The sequence below is a fragment of the Leopardus geoffroyi genome, chromosome D2, assembly GCF_018350155.1.
Source record: "Leopardus geoffroyi isolate Oge1 chromosome D2, O.geoffroyi_Oge1_pat1.0, whole genome shotgun sequence".
NCBI lineage: Eukaryota > Metazoa > Chordata > Mammalia > Carnivora > Felidae > Leopardus > Leopardus geoffroyi.
The window spans coordinates 69,102,948-69,126,293 of record NC_059334.1 but is presented as its reverse complement, the minus strand read 5'-3'; positions in this window follow the sequence as shown (position 1 = coordinate 69,126,293).

The window sequence follows — 23,346 nt, the reverse complement described above, 5'->3', positions numbered from 1 at the left end:
TTTCGCAGCGGTTCCAACAACTTTCTGGTGCCGTCTCGGCCAGCCCAACAGAAAGGGTTATGGCTAGGACGGCGGTAATTACAAGGGCCCAGGGGTGACAATACATTTAGACTGACATAGAAGCACTCGCGTACTCGCCCGTCCGCGTCCCTCGCGGGAACTTAGGTGCCTCTTAGCATGGGCGGGCAGGTATAAACCCCCTGCTTGGATCAAAAAAAATTTTGACCGCCTTAAGCCGTATGAGGATCACCGCGGAAATCGGGTTAGAGCCCACTCGAATCCCGTAGCTTATGCTGTGGGACTACACATAGGGTAAGTCAGGCGCGTGCCCCTGACTCCCAACAATCATTCCAGTTGATTTAACAGACACACAGACACACATCACATCAAAATACCGGTAACAATTGGCATGCCTAGATGGTTTTTTTCTTTTTAGACGCCTAGAGATATTTCTTAGCACTCTGGAAGTTCATAGAGAAAATGAAAGTAGTTCGCAGGCGCGTTGGGTGTAAGCAGCCCACAGAAAAGAATCCTGATGGGCCAAAAAGGCCCCCTGATGGACCAAGAAGGTCCCCTGATGGGCCAAGAAGGCCCCCTGATGGACCAAGAAGGTCCCCTGATGGGCCAAGAAGGCCCCCAGATGGGCCAAGAAGGCCCCCCGATGGACCAAGAAGGTCCCCCGATGGGCCAAGAAGGCCCCCAGATGGGCCAAGAAGGCCCCCAGATGTCAGTGGACGTCTCCAACTGACCCCGGCCGGGTGCCCTATAGCGCGTCCGCCAGGGTCACACTAGCTTCCAGACAGAACCGGTTCTCCAGAGAAGAAACACAGATCAGAGAGAAAAGGAAGAACGTTAGAGCCGGCTTACTTACCGATCGGAATCAGATACGACCCATTGACCAGAAGTCTGGTGGGCTCGGGGGAGATCTCGGTGGAACCTCCAAATGTAATGCCTGAAGTTCCGAAACCTCCCACAAAAGTCCACCAGAGTCGTAAGTCAAAGCCAAGCGGCAACGGTCGTTTATTGCAGGTTCGAACCTGGTCCTCTGCGCACTCGTCGCCGGTGACGCAAGAGGCCTCGATCAGGGTTGGTACAGCGTTTTTATAGACAGAGACAAATAGCACAGGGGAGGTTTCAAATTATGAGGGCCCTGATTAGTCGATTTTAAAGTAAGGACATTTGTTGTTTTCTGATTGGGCGTCCTTTGTCTGTCCTTTGGCGGGAAGGCTTTGTCCGTTACTTGTGGCGGGAGAGGAAAAGGGGAAGGGGGAAGGGGGAAGGGGGAAGGGGAGGAATGTGTTAAGCAAGCAGGTTTACAGAAGCGAGAAATGCCGGTTAGTTTATGTACAATCACTCATTCCATTACATATCAGACTACATTTAGGAAGGTTTACAACCCATTCTACTACACAGCGGGTTACATTCAGGAAAGGTCTCACAATGCTCGTAGCAAACAGCAAGCAAAACAGACTTCTCAGCAATTGTATTTCTTATCAAAGATCCATAATAAGCAGAAAAGAGAACCTAGCTTTAAACTAAGGTAGGGCTGTCATTTGGATTGTTCCTTTCAAGTGATGCAGATTCAGGACTTGAACCCAAGGCTGTAAGCCTCGCGTCCATGGCCCTTCCACCACTCTCACCAGAATATCTGGGGTCTGGGCTCCAGTGATTCTTTTTTTTTTTTTTTTTTTTTTTTAATTTTTTTTTTCAACGTTTATTTATTTTTGGGACAGAGAGAGACAGAGCATGAACGGGGGAGGGGCAGAGAGAGAGGGAGACACAGAATCGGAAACAGGCTCCAGGCTCTGAGCCATCAGCCCAGAGCCTGACGCGGGGCTCGAACTCACGGACCGCGAGATCGTGACCTGGCTGAAGTCGGACGCTCAACCGACTGCGCCACCCAGGCGCCCCTGGGCTCCAGTGATTCTTGAAGTCTTACTGCTCTCTGTGCCTCCCGCAGAGTTGGGGACATATGACACCAAGAGACAGTTAAGTTTCTATCACTTGCAGGCAAAACAAGTCCAATTAATGAAGCTGCTAACGTGTATGCCCATCCCTACTCAATTACAAATTCTTTTAATGGGGCACCGTGCTTTCTCTGTAGAGCCTGCCTATCACAAGGAGTCCCGTAAAAATGCAACCAAAAAGATCAAGTTCAAGTAAGTCTACCGTCATTAGATTGATTCTGAGTTCTAACTATAAATCATAGGAAAACAAACGTAAAATGTACAACATAATTAAATATTAATAATTATGGTATGTAAATGGAGACAAACAGTAAGCTAGAGGGGCTGAATCTTAGCATTCTACGCAGGTACTACATGGTCAGTCCTGGCTACTTTGGTTATCTCTTTGAGTTTTAATTTCCACAGCTATAACAGAAATCACGGGGCTTATGTGGTATGAAATGTATGTGAATCCTTGAAGATTAAAAAGTGCTGGATGTGAGGGGTTCTGATTCAAGCTGATGAAGACTCTGAATTCACCTCCTGCACAGAACACAGGAAATTACACCTATTAATAGAACAATTCCTCCTGAAGGAGCACTGAGGGCCGACTGAACAGCTATTGAACAATGAAGATGGAGAGAACGGCAGACCTCTCTATCCCTGAAGATAGAGAGAGTGGAAGATGGAGACACAGTAACAAAGGGAACCCCCACCCCCAATGTCGTGAATGGCAGTGAGAAGGGATAGTACTGAGGAACCAGAACAGATCCCTCTGTCCTTGGGCACAGAAAAAAAAGCCACGGTTTAAAAGAGCAATTAGCACATGAAAGAGACAAAACTTGAAGTCTGCCAGGTGTCGGGGGAGCTGAGAGAAAGCTCTCCAGGTGAGGGACTGAAGAATGATGAGGTTTATGTTCCCAACCCTACCTTAAAAATCTAGACTGGAGTAGGGTCCAGACGCTATAACAGGTAGGTTCAGTTGTCACAGGGAGCTTGTGACCTCAGAGAGCCCATAGTCCACAAGCCCATACCAGCTATCCTGTGGTGCTGGGGCACAGAAAACAAGCTGCAGGTGTGTGTGTGTGTGTGTGTGTGTGTGTGTGTGTGTGTGTGTGTGTTGTAATTTTTACTGTTTTATTTTATTTTTACTTTTTAAAATTTGTCTTGTTTTATTTTTATTTTTTTCTTTTGGTTTTGTTCTTTTTGTTCTTGTTCTCTTTTTCCTTTTCTTCTTTTTTCTTTTATTTCTTCCTTGATTCCCTTATATTTTCTTTTTTCTTTATTATTATTATTATTATTATTATTTTATTTATTCTCTGTAAAATGCTATAGTTTTAAAGAGTAACTAGTATATACAGGGGCTCCTAGGTGGCTCACTTGGTTAAGCATCAAACTTTGGCTCAGGTCATGATGTCACAGTTCATGAGTTCAAGCTTCATGTCAGGCCTTGTGCTGACAGCTCACAGCCTGGAGCCTGCTTCAGATTCTGTGTCTCCCTCTCTCTCTCTGCTCCTCCCTCACTTGTGCTCTGTCTCTGTCTCTCAAAAATAAATAAATGTTAAAAAAATTTTTTTTAATTAGGATAGATTAAGATATCTCATGGACAACATCAAGTGAACTTTCACATTATAGGAAGGAGTTCCCAGAAGAAGAAGAGAGAGAAAGGAAGAAAACTTATTTGAACAACTAATAACTGCCCTAACCTAAGGAGGAAAATAGACATCCGAGTCCAATAAGCCCAGAAAGTTCAAACAAGATAAACCCAAGGAGGTCCAACCACAGCACATAAATTTTTAAATGTCAAAGGTTAAAGATAAAGAGAAAATCCTGAAAGCAGCAAGAGAGAAACAAAAAATTACCTAGAAGGGAATATCTATAAGACTATCAGCTAATTTTTCAGTAGAAACTTTACAAGCCAGAAGGGAGTGGCATGATATATTCAAAGTGCTAAAAGGAAAAAACCTACAATCCAGAATACTTTACCCGGCAAGGTTATCATTCAGATATGAAGGAGGCAGAGTTCCCCAGAAAAAGAAAAGATAAAGGAGTTTATCACCACTAAACCAGCCTTATGAGAAATCTTAAAGGGAATTCTTCAAGTGGAAGACGGATGGCCATAATTAGACATAAGAAAAATATGAATAAAAAGATGCAATATGTGACAACATATACATAAAATGTGGAGAAGGGCGTAAAAAGGTAAAAGGTGGCAAAAGAGAAAAAAGATTTCTTCATGCTCAAATACAAAGACACAGAGTGGTGAGATGGATTAAAAATCAAGGCCCATCTATACGCTGCCTGTAAGAGACTCACCTCAGACCTAAAACTCATAGAGACTGAAAGTGAAGGGATGAAAAACATTCACCATGCAAATGGAAACAAACAAACAAACAAAAACCAGGGTAGGGGTGCCTGGATGGCTCAGTTGGTTAAGCATCCAACTTCAGCTCAGGTCTTGATCTCATGGTTCATGGGTTCAAGCCCCACATTGGGCTCTGTGCTGACAGATCGGAGCCTGGAGCCTGCTTCGGATTCTGTGTCTCCCTCTCTCTCTCTGCCCCTCCTCCACTCGAGCTCTCTCTCTCTCTCTCTCTCTCAAAAATAAATAAACATAAAAAGAAAAAGCCAGGGTAGTTATACTCATATCAGAAAAAACAGACTTTAAAACAAAGATTGTAACAAGAGACCAATAAGGGACATAATGATAAAGGGACCAATCTAACAAGAGGCTAAAACAATTATAAATATCCATGCACTTAACACTGGAGCACCTAAATACATAAAGCAAATATCAACAGACACAAAGAGAGAAACTGATGGTAATACAATAATAGTAGGGGACTTTAACACTCCACTTACATCAATGGCTAGATCATCCAGACAGAAAATCAGTAAGAAAACAATGTCTTTGAATGACACATTGGACCAGATGAACATAACAGATATATACAAAACATTCCATCCCAAAACAACAGAATACACATTCTTTTCAAGTGCACATGGAATATTTTCCAGAATAGATTACATATTAGGCCACAAAACAAGCCTTAATAAATTCAAGACTGAAATCACACCATGCATCTTTTCCAACTACAACAGTATGAAACTAGAAATAAATCACAAGGAAAAAAACTGGAAAAAAACAAACACATGGAGACTAAACAACATGATACTAAACAATCAATAGGTCAACAAAGAAATCAAAGAAGAATTAAAAAAAAAATACATGGAAACAAATGAAAATGAAAACATAATGGTCCAAAATCTTTGGAACACAGCAAAAGCAGTTCTAAGAGGTAAGTATAAATCAATATAGGCCTATGTCAAGAAATAAAAAAAAGACTCAAATAAATAATCTAACCTTATGCCTACAGGAACTAGAAGAAGAAGTAACAAAACCCAAGGTGAGCAGAAGAAAGGAAATAATAAAGATTAGAGCAGAGACAAATGACGTAGAGACTAAAAAGAAAAATAGGAAAAAGTCAATGAAACCAAAAGCTGATTCTTTGAAAAGGCAAATACAATTGACAAATCTTTAGCCAGACTTATCAAGAAAAAAAAAAAGAAAAAAGACCCAATAAATAAAATCAGAAATGAGAGAGGAGAAATTTGTGATACCACAGAAATACAAAGAATTATAGGAGAATACTATGAAAAATTATATGCCAACAAACTGGACAACCTAGAAGAAGTGATTAAATTCCTAGAGACGTGTGATCTTCCAAAACTGAACCAGGAAGAAATAGAAAATCTGAATAGACTGATTATAAGTAACAAAACTAAATCAGTAATCAAAAAATGACCTAAAAATAAAAGTCCACGACCAGATGGATTCACAAGTGAATTCTACCAGGCATTTAAATAAGAGTTAATATCTATTCTCAAACCGTTCCAAAAAATTGAAAAGAAAGGAGAGCTTCCAAATACATTCTATGAAGTCAGCATTACCCTGATACCAAAAACAAAGACACCCCAAAAGAGAAAGCTACAAGCCAATATCCCTGATGAACATTGATGCAAAAATCTTCAATAAAATATTAGCAAACTGCATACGACAATACATTAAAAAGATCATTCAGCACGATCAGATGGGATTTGTTACTAGGGGTGCAAAGATGGTTCAACATTTGCAAATCAATCAACATCATACACCACATCAACAAAACAAAGGATAAAATCATACAATCATCTCAATAGATACAGAGAAAGCATTTGACAAGATTTAACATCCATTCATGATAAAAACTCTCAACAAAATGGGATTAGAGGTAACAAACCTCAACATGATAAACGCCATGTATGAAAAACCCACAGCTAACCTCATCCTTAATGGTGATAAACTGAGTGAAAAACTGAGCACTTTCCCTCTAAGCTCAGGAACAAGACAAGAATGTCCACTCTCACTACTTTTATTCAACATAGTACCAGAAGTCCTAGCCATAGCAATCATAAAAATAGAAATAAGAATTAACCATATTGGTAAAGAAGAAATTAAACGGTCACTATTCACAGACAGTATTATACTATACATAGAAAATCCTATAGATTCCACACCAAAAAAAAAAAAAAACAAACAAAAACAAAACAAAACAAAACCCTACTAGAAGTAATAAATGAATTCAGTAAAGTGACAGGATACAAAATTAATACCCAGAAATTGGTAGCATTTCTATGCACTAACAACAAAATTGCAGAAAGAGAAATTTTAAAAATACCATTTACAATTGCACTAAAAAGAATAAAATACCTAGGACTAAATTTAACCAAAGGGGTGAAAGACCTGTACTCTGAAAACTATGAAACACTGATGAATGAAATCAAAGATGACACAGACAAATGGAAAGATATTCCATGCTCATGGATTGGAAGAATCAATATCATCAAAATGTCCATATTACCCCAAGCGATCTACAGATTTAATGCAATCCCTATCAAAATATCAACAGCATTTTTTTTGCAAAACTAGAATAAATAATACTAAAATCTGTATGGAACCACAGAAGACCCTGAGTGCCCACTTGAGAAAGAAGAACAAAGCTGTAGGTTATCACAATTCTGGATTTCAAAATACACTACACGGCTATAGTAACCAAAACAAGATGGTACTGGCATGAAAATAGACACACAGATCACTGGAACAGAGTGGAGAACCCAGAAATAAACCCATATTTATATGGTCAATTAATGTATGACAAAGGAGGCAAGAATATACAATGCAGAAAAGAACAGTCTATTCAACAAATGATGCTCTGAAAACTGGGTAGCTACATGCAGAAGGATGAAATTGGACCATTTTCTTACACCACACACAAAAATGAACTCAAAATGGATTAAAGATCTAAATGTGAGACCTGAAACTATAAAGATCCTAGAGGAGAACACAGGTGGTAATTTCTCTGATATCAGCTATAGCAACAATTTTCTAGATATGTCTCCTAAGGCAAGGGAAACAAAAGCAAAATAAACTATTGGGATTACATCATCAGAACAAAAAGCATTTGCACAGCAAAAGAAATCATCAACAAAACAAAAGGACAATCTACTAAATGAAAGAAGATACTTGCAAATGATATATCCAATATGGGATTCATATTCAAAATGTATTAAGAATTCCTACAACTCAACACCAAAAAAAAACCCAAACAATCCAATTTAAAAATGGGCAGAGGACCTGAATAGACATTTTTCCAAAGAAGACATCCAGATGGCCAACATACACATGAAAAGATGTTCAACATCACTAATTATCAGGAAATGCAAATCAAAACCACAACAAGGTATCACCTCACCCCTGTTAGAATGGCTAAAATCAAGAAGACAAGAAACAACAAGTCCTGGCAAGGATGTGGAGAAAAAGGAACCCTTGTGCACTACTGTGGAAATATAAATTGGTACAGCCACTGTGGAAAACACTAGGGAATTTCTTCAAAAATCTAAAACTAGAAATAGCACATGATTCAATAATTCCACTATTGGGTATTTACCTAAAGAAAACAAAAACACTAACTGAAAAAGATACATGCACCCTTATGTTTATTGTATAATTATTTACAATAGCCAAGATATGGAAGCAACCTAACTGTCCATCAATAGACAAATGGGTAAGGAAAATTGGCGTATATACACAATGGTATATTACACAACCATAAAAAAAAAAAAAAAGATGATATTGTGCCATTTAAGACAACATGTTTGGACCTAGAGGGCATTATGCTAAGTGAAATAAGTCACATTGAGAAAGACAAATACCATATGATTCCACTCACAAATGGAATCTAAAAGAAAATGAGTAAACAAAAAAGCAGAATCAGAACTATAAATACAGAGAATTGATGATTGCCGTGGAGGGGGGGCGGTTGGGTAGAGGGCTGGGCAAAATGGGTGAAGGGGAGAGGGAGACACAGGCCTCCACGTATGGAACGAGTTAAGTCATGGAAATAAAAAGCAGAGCATAAAGAATTCAGTAAATGATATCGTAATAGTGATGTAATGGACAGATGGGAGCTATACTTGTGGTGAACACAGCACAATGTATAACCTTGTCAAATCACTAAGTTGTGCACCTGAAATTAACATAACATTTGGTTGCTGGATGCAACCAAAAGTAACCAGAGAAAATTTTTCTACCAACAGCGCCCAAATCTCAGATTGCCTTGAAGACAGCAAGAACATGATTAAGAAACCTATTATTGCCATTTCTTGGATGAGAAATCTGACGTTGGGCAAATTTCCTTGCTAAGTCGGTCTGTCTGAAACAACACAAGTCCTATCTTAAACAATTCCTGACTTCCACAGTGTAACAGAACCCCAAATCTCCCGAAAATTCCTTCCTCCCCCTTCTCCTTTTTTTACCCATCTGGATTGGTCTAGATATCTCACAAGTGTGCAAAATTAGTGCTCAGGGAACACTGACATTTTTCCAGGGTTTTCTCTTCTACTGGGCAGGTATTTTCATGTTTAGAGTTCTCTGTCTTCTCTTAGAAAGAAGAATTTGTCATCCAGAGGCACACCGCAGTGTTTTGTAGTTCTCATTTTGCTGACCTTGCTAAGCACTGTCATTTCCTTTAATAATATTATTCATAAGAACAGCAATTGCCTCTCAAATGGCAAAATGCCCTATTTTCCCTGACACAGTAACAGTGCTCTAATGAAATGTGCCCACCTCCAAACAATGAAAGGAGACCCTTCCCCACTTGGAGGATATTTAACACCACGGGCTCATTGTTAACTACAAATGTCCAAAAGAATCATAGAACGGTGCTGGTTATTGGATTTACTCATTAAAAACATGTAAGATCTGCTTAAAAATTGAACAGCTGTTTCTACTTCATATCTTCAGGTTTGAAAAAAAAAAATTTCCTTGCAACTATAACTGAGCTTCACTCATCACCTGATGTGCTGGAAATTAATTATGCACCAAAGATTTTTGCTGCATCAGGGCTTTCTTTCTCCAATCCTAAGACATAAATGTTGTCTATAACTATATAAAGGAAAAGATTATATGATGAGCTCAGCTTTATTTCACCAATATCCGCAATGGAAAGAAAATAAAAGCACATTTCTTGAAAAACAGTTCATCTCCAGGGGCTAACTGTACTCTCTATGCCTGGAATAATATAGGGGATGTTGCTGGGGAAATCATGAGGATGTCCTTGCCTTTTTCTGGAAAACAAAACAAAAACAAAACAAAACCACTATTGAACATAGCTCCTAAGCTGCAGGAGAAGTCAAAATGTGAGTCTAGCCATTTAGTGGCAACTCCAAGAGAAATAAAATTTTCTCCACATTCCTGCCCCCACCCCTGCCATTCCCCAACTCAATGCCCATCTTCTGAGTGATAGGAAACCCAATCCACCCTGTCGCCATCTACAGTCTTCCTCCTACAGAAATGACCCAGTGATGGAGAGCCTTCTGTGGGCTAGGTGCCAGGTCCTTTGCCTGTGTGACTCTGAATGCACTGCACAGGCAAAGAAAGTGAAGTTAACTATCTCAGCTCCTTACCCAAACTACTCAAGGGTTAGAAGGAAAGAAGGCAGCCCCCAACATCTGGGAACTAACAGCTGAGCCCTAAGGATATTACAAACAGATCTGATGCTTGCTGCCAAGTCATACTGTTCTCCTGTAGGTCATAATCTCACAGAATATCCACTTAGGTCACTGCACACCCCAAACACCAAATGTCTCTCCTCTCCTTGGCAAAATGAGGTACTGCTGCTTCTGTACCAACTACAACTTTATCCTCTCTAGTCTGCCCTCCATATAGATGAAATTTATTAATCAATTATAGAATAACTCCATCAAGAGAGAAACTCTGCTTCCTCAGACACTTCCCCAATGTTACCCATCCAAATCCAAAGCCCTATAATAGCTCTTTCCAACACTCTCTTATTAAGACGCCCCACGATCCCCCATGGTGTGTTTTCTCCCACTCTTACAATGAGGAATAGACTCCACTTTCTCAACCGCAAGTGTGTGTCTGTGGTCTAAAGCTTCTGGTTTCTAGTCACTCTGCCGCGTCTTCACTTGTTCTCTGAACTGGCCTAGGCCTCTGTTTTTCTCATCTCTAAAATGGGAATGATCAAAATATCTAACTCTTGGGGTGGCTGTAAAGATGAAATGAAATGATAAGCTTACTGAAGGCAAGCTCCATCTATTACCATTTCCACCATGATCATAATTACTACTGTTTTCATTACCATGACCCCTTACTGCTTCGTGGAGATCTTTTCCTAAAGCCCAGTTTCAAAGGAGTCTCTGCTTCTAAACATCACATATGTATTAAGCTCCTGCTGCATGCAAAACACTTTTCCCTCCCTCTCGGAATTCCTTTCTGCTGAAAACTTCAAAAAATTTTCAAGAAGTAGAATGTCTTTGCTCACCATTAAAAATTCTTTACATGCTGCCTTGTATATTACTTCCATTTTTACCTCTTTGTCTCAAACAAGATGGTTTCTGCCTTTAAGGAGCTTACCATACCCTGGAGTTATAACCCCCATAGCTCCTGGCACATAGTAAATGATCAATAAAACATGTGTTGATTGACACCAAAGGCAGTATGGACAGAAATGTACCACTGAAAGTGTAATGGAGCTAGTTTTTATTAAAGTAAATTGTACCCTCAATGTGGGGCTCAAAATAATGACCCTGAGATCAACAGTGGCATGCTCTACCTACTGAGCCACTAAAAGCCTTAAAGGACGTGGCTTTTAAAAATGCAGGTTCTGGGGCGCCTGGGTGGCGCAGTCGGTTAAGCGTCCGACTTCAGCCAGGTCACGATCTCGCGGTCCGGGAGTTCGAGCCCCGCGTCAGGCTCTGGGCTGATGGCTCAGAGCCTGGAGCCTGTTTCCGATTCTGTGTCTCCCTCTCTCTCTGCCCCTCTCCCCGTTCATGCTCTGTCTCTCTCTGTCCCAAGGATAGATAAACGTTGAAAAAAAAAATTTTTTAAAAAAAAATGCAGGTTCTTAGGCCTGGGGACAAGTAGGTAAAAGAAATTCAGGTGCCCTCTGGGGACAAGTAGGAATAAGAAATTCCGGTGTCCTTTGGCTTAAGTCTGCTCCTTACTGACTGTTTCCCCCTGTCAGCTGGGGGCAGGGGTCCTCGTTTTTGCATCCGTCAGGCTAACAAGATCACACTGCTTTAAGGGTTTTTCCCATCCAGCTAGGAAAGAGTCTTACAAAAAGTAAATTTCATAGTGTTCCCTTTCAGGAATTTCTTTTAATACTCCTTTTCTTTCCCACTCTACCACCAAACATATTTTTCTTGGTTCCAGTTAGCATAAATTTCTATCAGCAATGAGGAAGTTTCTTTCCAATCACTCATGTTTAGCACATAAACATCTTCCAGGGTTGTCGTTTTTGTTTTTGTTTCTGTTTTTGTTTTTAATGACGGGGTGGAGTCGAGGGGGCAGGCAGCTTTCAATAGAATATGAGTGTTTAATTTGCTACATGTAGCAAGCATTCCTTTGACGTCCAAAGACTACAGTGTTAGATTTTTAGTTATTTCTTAGAAGATGGGGGTAGGGAAACCCCTTTCCCACTAGTAAATACATCATTTTCTTTGAAAATTAATCAGCTCTACTGCTAGGGTAATAATTTTTTTTTAAGTTTATTTCTTTATTTTGAGAGACAGAGCCCAAGTGTGCACAGGAGCATGAGCAGGGAAGGGGTAAAAGAAGAGAGAGAGAGAGAGAGAGAGAGAGAGAATCCCATGGAACATGGGCACTGTCAGCACAGAGCCCAAAGAGGAGCTCGATCTCACCAACCATGAGATCATGACCTGAGTCAAAATCAAGAGTCAAGAGGTGGAGGCTTACCCGACTGAGCCACCCAGGCACTCAATAATATTTTCTTTAAAACTGAAGAGCAATGCTCCCGCCTCAAACCCTGAGCAGTTGTGAAATACCATCACAAGTGCATTCTGGCTGGGCAAAGATGTGCCACCACTGTGACCCAATTCAAGTAACAAAGCCTGCCCCCCTTCCCCACTCCCCACCATACCTACTTGCAAGGATACCCCTCTCCTAATCCCCCACTGTTTGCATTTCTTCCTCACTCAGTTCCAAGTAGCAGAGGCTTGGAGGACGATATCCCTGTCACGGCAAGTCCTGCGGCTACTTGTGTGAATGCATTCCATCAGTATCTGTGCATCTCAGACATCCTCAGTGTATTACTTTATGTAAGAAAAGCAAGATGCAGTTACATATACAGTGTATTTCCACTTGTGTAAACTCTCACAACCCAAATTCCTATATGTGTGTTTCAGTGTTCGTGTATGACTGTCGAAACATGAGGAAAGTATAGAGAGGTATGTGATAAACCATATTGGTTAGCCCTGGGGCAGGGGACATGTTGGAGCAGGGGGAATAAGACAAATACTTATATTTTACTTATATATTTTTTCACTTTTTGGAGTAAAGAATATGATTTTTTTTAATAAAAAATTAGAAGATACAAAAGCTCAAAAATATCTTTCAGTCTTTTCTGACTGTTGAAGTTGTCCCTGCAGTGCTCAAAAACTCCTTCTGGCAAGAGTAAGAAATAGGAATCTCAGAAGACCATAGTCTGCTGGAGAAAAGGGCTCTAGGCTTGAAGTAAGAACATCTGGGTATAAGGAAATCTGAAGTAAGCAAAATAGATTACTGGGTGTCTCCAAAGGAAAATTATGCATTGTTTTGCTCATACCTCTCAGGATTATCTGATTCTCATCTTTCGTTACCTTTGAGCAACTTTACAACTCTTTAGGTTGTCGATAATTGAGAACAATGCAAAAGAATTTTTTCTACAGGCAAGCAATTGTGTTTTTTTCTGCCCAAGGAACGAGTCTCATTCCCCAGGTCCCATGTTTTCCTGCTATCAGTGTGTCTGTTCTTTGGATTTTTATTTGAACTCCTTATAAAATCTTACCAGTTGCCTCATTAGTGATGATTTAAATAAAATGTTTATTTTATATCTGAATGAGAGTCATTGTAATTTTACTTTTTTTTTTTTTCAATTAGCCCTTAACATGAGATTGAATCCCATGGCAGCTGGGGCGAGAGCGGCCAGCTCCTTCATTGCTCTGTCCCCATCCATCCATCTCTTTGCCCTTCCGTCTGTTAAATTCTGTCTCTCTCTTGCTCATATCCCTCGGTCCACAGGGGATCAGAAGGCAACATTTGTCATGATGCTTACTGGCTGTCTCTGGGTGGTGGCATTTGAAGAAATCTGTAGCCTTTTTTCACTTACCTGCATTGCTTGAATCTCTTATCATTGACATCTGCCAGTTTTATAAATCAATAAAGCATATGCAGGCAAAGTCTGACACTTGTCCAAATTTGTTCAGTGCTTTTTTTTTCTCTCCTAAGTCTTTGTATCTTTGATCTTCAAAGAACAAGAACAGTGAGAAATCTGACATATTAGCAGTGGCCAGTGAACTTTATCAAAGGAGATATTACAAGATGAGCAATGCTCACGCAGCAAAGTTTCTGAAAGGCTGTCCCACCCGCACAGAAGCCTCTGGCACGATGCAGACTTTTCACAGGGAGGTCCAATCCCTGAGGCACTCCCAGAGCTCAGCCTCCCTGCCCCTGAGTTCCTGCTGCACCACTGTCCCCAGGAGGCCTTTTCCAGGGGGCCAGACCTTTGTTCGGGGCAGGTTTGACTCCCTGATATATCCAGCCCTGTGCACCTTAGAAATTGGCACGTCCATTTTGTAACAGCGACCACCAAAGGCTTTTGAGGCACATACACCACTCTGAAAAGTATGTGCAGCACACCCAACTTGCCAAGGACGTTGTAAGAGGTCTAGCAGCATCCTGATCCTCCCCTCTACGTGCCAGTAGCACTCTCCCCTCTCCCTTTTCCCATTTGTGATAAGCCAATGTCCTCTGGAGAGCACAACTGTTCCTGGTTGAGAATCACAGGTCTAGTGCATTTGAGCTTGTGCTCTAACCAAGCACTGTGCTAAATTCTGGAAGTAGAATGTTGCATACAACAGTCAGGAAGGCAATCACCAGAGTGTTCTCCACTTGTGGACCCTGATCACCATTTAGCTGAAGAAAGTAGGTAGGACTTGTCTTTCCATAGGACTCTTTTCGAAGAATACTATTCTGCTGCAATTCCAAGTGGAGACCCAGACTCTGACACTGTCTGGAACACAATGACAATGCTACAAGAAAAACAAATCCCTTATGACATCATTATGAACATAATTCAGCACTACATCATGCGTGACTTTCTGATACCAAACCAGATGAAAATAGTACATGAAAATAGAACTACAGACCAATATCCCTCATAAACACAGACACAAAATCTTCACTGAAATTTAAGCACTTTGAATCCGGCAATATATCAATAGAATAATATATCATGACCAGGTGGAATTTATCTCAGGAATGCAACATTGATTTAACGTTCAAAAATCAATTGATAAAATTCAATGTGTTAACAAATTAAAAATTAAGGGGCACCTGGGTGGCTCAGTCGATTAAGCGTCCGACTCAATTTTGGCTCAGGTCATGATCTCATGGTTTGGGAGTTCAAACCTCACACTCCACTAGGCTCCACACTGTCAGAGCAGAGCCTGCTTGGGGTTCTCTATCTATCTATCTGCCCCTCTCCCACTCACTCTCTCTCTCTCAGAATAAATAAATAAACATTTTTTAAAAATTAAAAATAGTCATTTACATATTTTTCTTTCCACATAGCTGTGGAAGAAAATTCTGCAAAACTTCTGCCGCCATGTAACGGGGTCTATCTTCCTCCAGTTTCCAAAATTATGCTCATCACTTTGTTCCAAGCACTTGGCCTTCTCAATGTCTACTACTCGGTAATATTTCAGAAAGTCTTTTCAAAGTGACTGGGACGTTTTCTATTTTGTTCTTTGGAAGTCTTCTAACACCTCCCCGATTCCAAAGCCGTTCCCACGTTTTAGGTATTTGTTATGGCAGAACCCACTTCCAGGTATCAAAATGTCTATTCGTTTTTTATTGTATCTAAAAAATTTCCACAAGCATAGCAGCTTAAAATAGTATTAAAACACTCTTTCAAGGGGCGCCTGGGTGGCGCAGTCGGTTAGGCGTCCGACTTCAGCCAGGTCACGATCTCGCGGTCCGTGAGTTCGAGCCCCGCGTCGGGCTCTGGGCTGGCAGCTCAGAGCCTGGAGCCTGCTTCCGATTCTGTGTCTCCCTCTCTCTGACCCTCCCCCGTTCATGCTCTATCTCTCTCTGTCCCAAAAATAAATAAACGTTGAAAACACTCTTTCAATACCTCCGAATTTTTTAGGTCAGAAGCCCAAGTAGGCTCACCTGGGTTCTCTGCTGAGGGTTTCCCAAGACCAAAATCAAGGTCAAGTTGGGCTTTTCTCTGGAAACCTTGTGGAAGAATCTGCTTCCAAGCTCCTTTAGATTGTTGGACGTCCTTGTGTTTGCAGGACTGAGGTACCTGATTCCTTGCTGGTTGTCGGTCAGAGGTCACCCTCAGCTTCATAAGGCCACCTGTAGTTCCTTCTCACGTGGCCTCCCCCATCTTCAAACAAGCAAAGGCAGGTGGAGTCCTTCTCATGTTTTAAATCTCTGATTTATTCCCTCTGCTTTTAAAGGGTTCATGTGATTAAGCTGAATGGTCGAGCTGAATGGTCTCCCTATTGCTGTATGACATATATAACGGTTAGAATGACATCTCAATATCGGCAGGTTCCACACACACTCAAAGAGGAGGGTGTTATAAGGATGAGCTCCATTAGGGATTATTCTTAGAATTCTACCCACCAACCAATTTTTGGATGGAGTGGAAATGATCATTATCTTGACGTTAGAGGTGGTTTCACAGCTGGTTACAATGGTCAGACTCACTGAATTTACACTTCAAATGGATATAGTTTATTGTGGGTAAATTATATCTCAGTTAAAGTTCATAAGTTTCTTACCTAATATATTGAAGGATGAAATATGGAAAACATTCCCCCAAATAGTAGAAGCAAAATAAGGACATACTCTATTGCCCTGTGTATTCAGGATTGTACTAGAAGTCCTAGCTAGTACAGTAAAAAAAAGTACATGAAAGGGACAAGGATTGGAATTAAAGAAGTACAAATACCATTTTGTGCAAATGACATGATTGAATATGTAAAAATCCCCACAGAATCTACAAACATGTCATTAGAATTAATAAGTAAATTTAACAATTCTGCATGACTGAAGTCAATATACCAAAATCAGTTGTATTGGTACACACTAACAAGAAATATTTGGGAAATGAAATCTTTAAAAAAAAAAACCATCTACTGTAGCATTTAAAAATGCCAAATATCAGGGGCGCCTGGGTGGCGCAGTCGGTTAAGTGTCCAACTTCAGCCAGGTCACGATCTCACGGTCCGGGAGTTCGAGCCCCGCGTCAGGCTCTGGGCTGATGGCTCAGAGCCTGGAGCCTGTTTCCAATTCTGTGTCTCCCTCTCTCTCTGCCCCTCCCCCGTTCATGCTCTGTCTCTCTCTGTCCCAAAAATAAATAAACGTTGAAAAAAATAAATAAATAAATAAATAAATAAAAATGCCAAATATCTAAGAATAAAGAAATATGTATAGCTCTCTACAACGAAAGCAGCAAAATATTGCCAAAAAATTAAAGAGCTAAATAGAGAAATATACTGTTCTTATGAATTGCAAGAGTAAATATTATTGAGATGTTAATTCTTCCCAAATACAGTTCCCAACAAAATCTCCAAGTTTTTTTTTGTGGAAATTGACAAGCTTATTATAAAGTTTATATAAAAATGCATAAATCTAAAATAACCTAAACAAATTTTGAAGAAAAAGAAATTTGGGGGACTTACACTACCTAACTGTAAGACTTCGTAAAAATGCTATTCTATTAATGTGCTACTATCACATGGATGGATATATAGACCAACGGAATAGAACAGAGAATCCAGAAACAGATCACACACGTATAATCACTTGATTTACAATAAAGCCCTAATTGCAGTTTAATGGGGGAATGGATATTTTATACTGAATGGATAGTGCTCGAAATTAGATATCCATACGGGAAAAAAATTTGACCTTAAATCTCTATTCATGTCCTATATAAATATCAATTCAAAACTAGGCCTAAATGGAAAGGCAAAATGGATAGAACTTCTAGAAAAGACATAGGAGAAATCCTTATTGCCTTAGAGTAGGCAAAGATTTCTTAAACAATAGGACAAAACTGGACTTCAACAAATTAAAACATTTTATCAAAAGTAATCCTCAAGAGAATTAAAAGCAAATCTTAGATTGGAAGAAGATATTCTTAATACATGTATCTGACAATCTAAAAGGATAAAGGGGTGTGTAGGTGGCTGTCGGTTAAGCACCCAACCTTGGCTCAGGTCATGATCTAATGGCTTGTGGTTTCGAGCCCCACATCAGGCTCTGTGCTGACAGCTTGAAGCCTGGAGCTTACTTCAGATTCTGTGTCTCCTTCTCTCTGTGCCCCTTCCCTGCTCGTGCTGTCTCTCTCTCAAAAATAAATAAACATTAAAAAAATTAAAAGAGAGAGAGAGAGACAAGCAACCCACATAAAATAGGCTGAAGGTATATCTCCTTCGCAAAGGAGATACACCCAAATAGCAGATAGACTTGTGAGATGGTGCTCAACATCAAGGAAAGATTTAAACTACAATGAGACTGCCGATATATACCCTGTCAAATGATTCAAATTAAAAAGACTGAAATCCCGGGGCGCCTGGGTGGCGCAGTCGGTTAAGCGGCCGACTTCAGCCAGGTCACGATCTCGCGGTCCGTGAGTTCGAGCCCCGCGTCGGGCTCTGGGCTGATGGCTCAGAGCCTGGAGCCTGTTTCCGATTCTGTGTCTCCCTCTCTCTCTGCCCCTCCCCCGTTCATGCTCTGTCTCTCTCTGTCCCCAAAATAAATAAACGTTGAAAAAAAAATTTAAAAAAAAAAAAAAAAAAAAAAAAAGACTGAAATCCCAAGTATTAGGAGAATATGGAATTGGAACTCTCTCCTATCTTCCTGCTGGAAATTGGTACTACCACTCTGGAAAGCTGGTGCTATCTAACAAAGTCTGACATAGGCTTACTGTATGACCCAGGATCTAGGCATTTTACCTAAGAGAAAAGCTCGAGAGGCAGACTGGAATTGATTCAAATGCTCTCTTTGTCCATCCCTCTACCACATACCCCCAAAACTCTAGAAACAAGAACAAAATACATCATTTGGGATAATGTATAAGCAATCTTCAAAAAAGAGGAAAGAATATTGAACCAAGAGTCAGTTCACATGGGTTTCAGTCACTTTCACATGACTCAACCTCAGTTTCACCATCTTAAAATCTGGAAAGTGCCCTGAGTCCTGTCTCATCATGGGAGGTTTAGAAGAGGAAGACAAGAAGAGGTAGTGAGGGTGGCTTTAGGGGAAGTGGGAAGGGCTCTGGGCTTTAGGATCAGGGATCGTCCCCTCTCTCTGCCACTCTGGACTAAGCAATCCTGTAACACGGTAGCTTGCATTTCTCTATTTAATAAACAGAGCCACTGAGTTGTTACTGATTTATTCTACACCTCTCCCCTAGCTGATAGTCAGATTGTCAGGTAACCTTGGACCTATCTGCCTGCTGAAATATTAATTCTGGAGAAGAAGCAGAAGCCCACAAGCAAAGATGTCTTGTGAACCCAAATTCTTTGGTGTTTATGCTCAGATACTGAAGGTGCCAGAAGTTCGCAGGAGAAGGTGGGCAGGGAACTCCCAGGTCAAATGTCTAGGTCATTGCAGCAAATGCAAAGATCCACCTCTCCCATTAATTCTCCCTCTGACTTCCCATCTCTCATCCTGCCTTCTGGTGATATCTGAGGAAGGGGGTAGAAATGTAGGAGGACAATGGGGAAGTTCAACTGAGAGAGTGACTTCCAATGTTTTACAGGTCAAGCTTGAGCCAGTGCACCAGTACACCTCGTAGTTGACACAACTATCACTTCTTAGATCACTTGCCAACTCTATCTTACGTTATCCCAGAGCCCAGAAAGAGTTGCAATACTTGAAAGACAGGTCATACCTAGCGGGTATCTCTGAAGTTAAAAACCAAAACATACCAGGCATAGGTGGGATTTTTACAATCGTATTTCCTTTACCTGCACACACATTTTTACCAGTGTAGGAAACTACCCTCACACGCTGGAGCTTGCACCAAAATAAGATCGAGGACTGAAGGGCAGAAGGTCAAAGAGAGGAAAGGACCTGTCCTGACCTTGCTAGCTCTTTTTCCCAGTAGTACGATGGCACTCCTAGAGGAGATCCCCCTGCCCTTACAGCCAGACAGTGATACTCTCCTGAAGCTAGATTCACTGTCTCACACGTTGACAGCCTACCCCTGGTGGCCTCCAGAGCAATAATCTTTGACCCTCTAACAGAGATGGCTGCAGGAGGTGTTATGAAATGAATAAAATCCTATACCCAAGGATGTGTGGCATGTGGAGTGCAGGCCGAACAGAAGATGATAATTTAACTGCAAGGCTTGGGTTTTATAGAGAGATGAGTTTTCTTCCTCCATGAGCCTATCACTTCATGTACACTAATCTGTCTTCATTTCTAGCACAGAACCTGCTACAGACTTTTAAATTGCCATCAGGGACAGGAACTAAAGTGGAACATGAACCAGAAGATGGAATGAATATACTCATTTGCGAAATCCCACAGTGAATCCAAATATTAACTTTCTAATTGAATTGAAAGTTTTTAAAAACAAGTGAACCAGCTCAAATTGAAACCGAACCTATATTTTTTCCAAAACTACTAAATGGAAAAAACCTACTCACATGGAAAAAAAAAGGGGCGAATTTAAAAAGTCTCAGGGGTATCTACCCCAAAGAAATAAAAACAACTGTCCACACAACTATTTGCGGGCAAGGGTTTACAGCAGAAGTGTTCAGAATAGCCAAGAACTGGAAACAATTCAAATGTCTACCACCTGATGAAGGTATAAAAAAAATGTAATATGTCAGTATGATGAACTATTATTCAGCAATGAGCAGAAACAAAATACTGATATATGCTACAACGTGTATGAAACTCACACACATTATACTAAATTAAAGAAGCCAGACTCAAAAGACCACATGATATACGGTTCCATTCATATGAAATGTCCAGAAAAGGCAAATCCATAGAGAAAGAAAGTAGAATTGTGGTTGCCTAAGGCTGGGAACAAATGGGTAAAGGGCATCTTCTGAGGTGGCGGAAATGTTTAAGAATTGAACCACGGTGATGGTTGCATAACTAAAAATCAATTAATTACTTGCTTTAAAAAGTCTCAGAACCAACAACTATTGTTTCAAGTCTCTGACTCCTCCATCTGCTAGTTTGCAAACACTACATCTGGGCGTGCTTTGCTCCACTAGGGCCTGCCCATCGATCCACGAATCTCTGGCTGCGGTAAAGACATGTTGCAGAAGCAGTTTACAACTGTTTCCCCAGTGATCACATCTTCTGGTAAAAAACTAGTTCCTGACACCATCAGGGTGGACACATAAGCAATGTTAAGCCAATCAGAGCATCTCTCAGGCTGGACTCCAGGGAGCTGTCCAAGGAGTGAGCATAGAATCCAAACCCGGCCAGTTAGAATCTTTCCTAAGAGTTTTTAAATTGGAACCTGCAAGCATCCCATTTTCCTCTCAGCCCAAAGCTGGAAGATGTGAGTTCAAAACTACCTGGTGCCATTTTCCCTGATTCACAGGGCAAGTCCATTTGCAACAGAAAATGAAACAATCCATAAAGAGGCACAGACATGAAAACTAGCAAGCTAGAGGCTGGGAGCATCCAACACCAGGAAGCAAACCAATCTCACTCCATTTCCACCCCCGTCTTCCCTGAAATTTGGTTATATTTGCCAAGAACTCTCCCCACACCTCCCGGCTTTATTTGCTTGAGCTAGTGTGATTTGGGATTCTGTTGCTAGTAAATAAAACACCAGCCACAGAAACAGAATTCAAGGTGGCCTGTCTTAGGGAAACTTTTGAGTAATCCCTTCCCACTAGAAATATCTCTTCCACCCCAATACACTCAGGTGTCAACATTTTCTTGTGTTGATCCCATGACTAGGCTCCAGTGCTTGCCATACTCATCCACTATAGCACAAGTTGGCAAACTTTTTCTGCCAAGGTCCAGAGAGTAAATATTTTAGGCTATCTGGGCCATTTGGTCTCTATCGCAGCTATTCAATCCCACCATACTAGTGCAAAAATGCCATGGATAATACACAAATGAGTGTGGCTGTGTTCCAATAAAACTTTATTTAGAGAGCAGGTGGTGAGTCAAATTTGGCCCTTGAGCCATAGTTTGCCAACCCCTGCTATATAGGATTCTTTCTTTCTTTTTCTTTCTTTCTTTCTTTCTATCTATCTATCTATCTATCTATCTACATATCTATATAACACCAGGTTTCCAGAATTGGATTAATCATAATCCCTAATTCATGACACACTGTCACCATTGGTTGCTGATAGGTTTATTTTATTTGAATCATTGATAGATGTTAATAATATAATGAACACTAGTGAAGCCATCACCCACCTAAGAACTGGAGCATTATTAAGAAAACTGACCTAGGTCTGGTGATCAACAGAGGCTTGACTCTCTAAGCAGCGGGAACAACAAGTGTGAAGACAGTAACATAAAGACACGTAACTGACTGTTCTATTCAGAGCACGGCTTGCTTGAAGTGCACAGTGAAGTGTGGGAAGCAGGAGGAGATTTGGTCCCAGGTAATGAAAGTTTGCCTAAACATTGCTATGTATATAGCAGGTGGGCCCTACATGCATATTATATTATATATAATTATATAAACACACACACACACACACACACACACACACACACACACACACACATTTAAATCCTTGGAGGACTACGAAAAGGCCAGCCCACCCATCTACTCAACCAAGAAAATCCTTTGGCCCTACCCTAGTCCTTCCTGGGAGTCTGGAATTTGAAAACGTGAAATATGAAACTGGGAAGTGAAGATTTAAACAGTGGGCCCACTCATCTGTGGGGTAACTCACCCTCTAATTCCAACGGGTTCTGGCAGCAGGAAGGAGGTAGGGTCCAAGTCGGGGCTCCATCCCAAGTGTCCTGAAGGCACCGGGAGTGTTACATAGGCCAGGCCTATTGGAGATGGGCTGACTTGAGGATGTGGAATGAAAGGCAGGAAGCAAGAAGAGATAGGGCATCTTTTTAACTCTGGCCTCCCCATCTGTGTGCTCGTTAGTGCAAAGCGCCCACCCCAGAATTCTAGTCCTCCCTCTGTGCGAATAAGATTACACTTCCCTATCCCTTTGGAATTACCTGTGACCATGTCTCTTGCATTGCCCAGGGAACAGTGAGTAGAAGTGACACGTGTCTCTTCCAGGTGGCAACCTCAAGGGCCATGTGCAGTTCAACCATCTCTCTTCTCCTTGCCAAAGTGATGGATTGTAGAAACTCTGTTGAGAGGAAGCCACCATCAGCCCGAGTCCCTGAGTGACCATGAGAGCAGAGCCATTCTTTTGACCTACACTAGACATGCAGTATAAACCTTTTGTGTGTTAACGCGTGAGATATGATGTCAGTGTGGGGGTTTTGTTTGTTTGTTTGTTCATATCAAGAATAATCTCAACCGGGGTCAACAAACTATTGCTGGCAGGCCAAACTTAGCCTACAACCTGTTGTTGTAAATAGTTCTACTGGAACACATCCACGCCCATTCACTTATGTATTGTCTACGGCTGCTTTCACACACTAAGTAGTTGTGACAGACACCGTATGGTCCACACAGCCTAAAATATTCACTGTTTTGCCCTTTATAGAAAACGTGCACTGACCCCTGACCTAGACTCTTCAAACTGGGGAGCCAAGAAGGACGAACCACCTGAGGAGCTTGTCCCCACTCCC